Genomic DNA, 4,785 nt, shown 5'->3' with positions numbered 1-4,785 from the left:
AAATTATTTCAGTGGGGGAGTTGATTTTCCTAACGAGGCCCACACTGCCCTGGCCTCACCCTCCAAGGGAGCCCTGGGGCACCTCCAGGACACTATGTCCCTGGAGCACAGCTTGATGAGCCGGGGTGGGCAACCAGGGCGGACGGTCTGGCTGTGGCAGCAGCCGAGTAGTTGGCTCTGATGCAGTTCCTTGGAGCCTCCAGCAGTCAGTCATCCTGTGACCACACCAACTTGGTCCTCAGTGTGGCCATCTTCCAGCACCTTCTCATCCAGGCCTTGCTGACTGTCCCCCTGCATTTCCTGCTCAGCCCCTGACCCTCAGCTCCTCGGGCTGGTGTTTGGTCTCCCACTGTGAGGTTCCTTCAGACTTTGGCTCTTAAGCTGATTTAGGAGAGAAGATAGGAAGAAGTGCCAGTGGGGTTTCTAACAGGAAATGCTCTGCAAGACACCAGCCTTCAAACAGAGATGGTGAGTGGCAGAGTCAGGCAGGGAGGTGGGTGGGGCGGGAGAAGCGTTGGATTCTGGGATATACCAATAGCCAACTCAGGTTTAAATATCTAGCCTTCCAAATATCTAGCCTTCCAGCTGGGTGACCCTGAGCAAACTGTAGCTTAGAGGCCTCTTTTCTTCATTTGAAAATCTGGCAAAATAATACCAAGTCACAGGATTATTGCAAGGTTGCAGTTGCAATGAAAAAACTAACAATGAAGCACCCTGCAGGGCAAATGGTCAAAGGCCAGGGGAAAGGGGGTCCTGCCTGAGAGGGAGTGGGGGAGCCTCCTGGAGCTCTCAGAGCATGCGGGGAGAAGAGCAGAGGCCCGACTGCTGGGCCAAGGGTGGGGCCATGTTTGTGATTTTGGAGAGGATCTGAAGACTCGGCTCAACTGCTGCCTTTTACTCCATGGAGCCCATCTGCGGTCACTCAAGGAGAAATGGAGGGGACTGGAGGAGGGGGCTGGGGGGTTAGGAGGTGGGCTGCATAGCCAGCCTGTCACTCCAGGATGATGGATGAGCCTATTCCGTGGCTTGTAATTAGTGCTGACTGGCTCTGAGATTCTTCCCTGGAGGGAGTGTTCCCTGCTCCTCCTTGCAGGGAGGCCCTCCTCAGGGGTGGGGGCTGGGCTGGATGTAAAGTTTGCCCCGAAACTCTGGCGCACACTCCCAGAGGCTGGTGTGCGTGTGCTTTTGTACCTGTGTGTGCATGTGACCATGTGTATGTATCTGTAACTCTTGTAACAGTGCATGTGTGAACATGTCTGCGTACTGTGCGTTCTTTGTGTGTACTTGCATGTACATAAATGTGCACTGTGCTCAGTTGCTAGTCAAGACAAAGATTAAGTATGCAACGAGAGGAATATGGGAAATGCTAGACTTTTGCCTGGGTCCCTTGAAGCTGACTTTTAGCTTCAAGCAGTCACTTGACTGGTCCCTTTTAGTTACCCGATGGCAGGCAGCCCCTGTCCCGAGGGAGGAAACTACAGGAGTGTCCGTGTCTCTATGGACGCTGCCCCTTCCTGAGGTGCCTGGTAGCCAAAGCAGGTCAGGATGGAGGAGTTTTCCCAATTTGCGTAAGGGTTTTTCTGGAATAAAGGAAATTCATATTTTCCCAACATTTCTTCCAAAGATTAAAAATTGTAGAGAGTAATTTCAACCAAGATTTAGGACAAAGAATATCAGTAAATTCTCTAAAATAAAAATTCCTTGCTCCAGCCACTGTGGCTCAGTGGATTGAGCACTGGCCTGAGAACCAAAAGGTTGCTGGTTCGAGTCCCCATCAGGGCACATGCCTGGGTGGTAGGGCAGGTCCCCATGTGGAGGCCTGTGAGAAGCAACCAACTGATGTTCTCACACATCATTGTTTCTCTCCTTCTCATTCTCCCTCCCTGCCCCTCCCTCTCTCAAAAAATAAAAATAAATAACATCTTTATAAGTAAAACAAAATAAAATAACCTTGAGGGAAATGGAATCTAGCTTACTGAGCACTGGGGTCAACTCCCAGCTCCACTGCTCACCAGCTATGAGAACTTGAAGGAGTAGATTTGCTCTCTAAGTCTTCTTTTTTTCACTTGCAGAAAGGGGATAAAAAGCCCTGGCTGGTGTAGCTCAGTGGATTAAGCATGGGCTGTGAAACAAAGTGTTGCAGGTTTGATTCCCAGCCAGGGTACATGCCTGGGTTGCAGGCCATAACCCCCAGCAACCACACATTGATGTTTCTCTCTCTCTATCTCCCTCCCTTCCCTCTCTAAGAATAAATAAATAAAATCTTTAAAAAAAAAGGGGGGAAGCCCTGGCTGGCATAGCTCAGTGGATTGAGCGCGGACTGGGAACCAAAGTGTCCCAGGTTCGATTCCCAGCCAGGGTACATGCCTGGGTTGCAGGCCATAACCCCCAGCAACCGCACATTGATGTTTCTCTCTCTCTCTCTCTATCTCCCTCCCTTCCTCTCTAAAAATAAAAACAAATAAAAAAAAAAAGGGGGGGATAAAAATGGTGTGGTGCTATCACATATTATATAAATTCAAGTCATACAAATGTGAAAAACTGCAAATCCTCTTAAGTTAATTAATTTATTCCCATGAGTTTACAAAGAAACAAACCGATTTATTTTAACTGAGAAGATCAAATCCTTACCTTTAGGATCAAATCCCCTTAAATTTAAAAATCCATCAGGGTTGCACGGTTTCCTAGTTGGTCAGCTGAGAGGACTATAGCCTGTGCTGACCGCCATTGCCGTGTGACAGCATCACTTGAGCGGCACCAGTAACTGTCATCAATGTCATATCGTGCGAACCAAGCTGTTGTTTACGCTTGTCGTAACTTCTGAGAGTGACATTAATGACTAATGTGCTGTTGTTTTAATAGTGAACATTGTCATTTAAAACACTTTCTGTTTCCTGTAATGATGTTATCTTAGAGTTCATTAAGTGGTGGTGTGAGTGCCAAAAACCGCTTTCCAAAATCAATAACTTTGTAATGGAAGTTAGAGATGATAAGACGCCATGGAAAAGCCCAACCAACGGCCAAGCAGTTAACTTAGGAGGGCCTACTCCGTGAAACACCAGAGATGTTAGTGTTCGGTGAATAAAAAAATAGCATGAAGGCAAAAATTATTCTCCAGTGGTTGAAGATTCCTCTCCTTACCTTTAACAATTATTCTTCTGGAAAATATACTGTCAAATTATGTTAAGTCTTGAATTATTTGATGTCTTAAGTATTATATCCTTTTCATAAGGTGTCATCTCCTCTTAAAGGATATTATGTTATCCATGGAAAAGTCTCGGCACAGCAGCACCTGACAGCTTGGTAAGCAAGTGCTCAGTGTGTGGTAGTCTTGCTATTGTGGTTATCAGTCTCCACCCAAGGGTTTGCAGGGACCAGGCTAGTTCTGATACAGCATGGGGCTCAGGTCAGGTCAGAAGCCCTCCGGAATCCAGGCAGAACCCGAAGGTATTGATTTTTGAGAAACAGTGGCTGAACAAGTGCGAACGGTGAATTTTGGAATCAAAGTTTAAATGCTTGCAATGGTTGTTGAATAATCAGGGACCTCACAGGAAGTTACAAAAGTCCAAAAGGCTACGCAAGACAAAGTTTCAACAGCGACACCACGTGGCAGCAAGGACTAACTGCAATGGACCTTTAATCCCACTTCAGGGTTTTCTCAGCACGACCTCAACCAAACCCAGGTGGGGAGGATTGTGTCCTGGGGAGGGGAAGCAGATCACTGGAACTTTGTCCATCCCTGAGTGGGACTACAGGGTGGGGACGAGGAGGGGGGTGTTAGATGTGTGTGTGTGTGAGTCCTCTGTCTTTCTCAAAAGTGGCACATGCAGGTGCCAGAGAAAGCAGAAAAGCGTAAAATTGTGTGTAAGAAACTTCAAACTTCACATAATGAATTGTTTCTAATATTCTGATATAGAAAAAAGCAAGTTGTGGGGCAAAGTTGCTAAGAGTTTCTGTACAAATATGTGAAACACACGGTAGATTGGAAAAGTGGCCACAATTTTATATACATACACAAAAATAGCCCATGCCTTTTTGAGAGTCTTTGACCCTAAGCTGGTCTGATGACTTGCTTTGGCCAATGGAATGAGGCAGAAGTGATGTCATATTGCCTCTGCTCACTCTTAGGCCCCTGCAACCTCCAGCTGAACAAGACCAGGCTAGCCTCCTGGGAGAGGAGGCCACGTGGAGCCGAACCTGTCAGCTGATTTCATCTTATCCAAGGCCAAAGATGCGCTGGAAGAGGCTGTACAGGCTCAGCAGAGCCAAAACGCATCACACCTTCCAGCTAATCAATCTTCCAGCTAAACCTGCCAGCCCACACTGACTCAGCGACTAACGAGCTAAATCAATGTTTACTGCTTTAAACAAACAAACCAAAAAAAAAAAAAGTGACACATGCCCTCTTACAAGAAAAACCTCAGAACAGAAAATTTGTTTCACTTCCAGATTTTCTACTGTTTCCACATGAATAAGAATGTGATGATTCATTCATTCAATCATTCATTCATTCAACAGATTTTTTTTTTTTTTCAGTGTGAGGCACTTTGTTAGGCTTGGTGGGGGTACATGGTTCAGGGCATAGGAAAACACAGGCCTGATTTACAGCCTGGTTTGGGCAGAAAGGAAATCGTCCTGGCCAAATCAGCCACTGAGCAGTACATTGGAATTCAGACCAGGGATCACTTTACAGCTGTGTGACCTTTGGACAGTTCCTTACCCTTTCTGAGCTTTCCTTTCCTTATCTCACAAGCAGGGAAAATGACTGGTTATCAGCATGGGGGA

The sequence above is a fragment of the Phyllostomus hastatus genome, unplaced genomic scaffold (genome assembly GCF_019186645.2).
Source record: "Phyllostomus hastatus isolate PE091 unplaced genomic scaffold, TTU_PhHast_1.1 phas_scaffold_177, whole genome shotgun sequence".
In the NCBI taxonomy this organism is placed as follows: Eukaryota; Metazoa; Chordata; class Mammalia; order Chiroptera; family Phyllostomidae; genus Phyllostomus; species Phyllostomus hastatus.
This window is presented reverse-complemented; position numbering follows the sequence as displayed.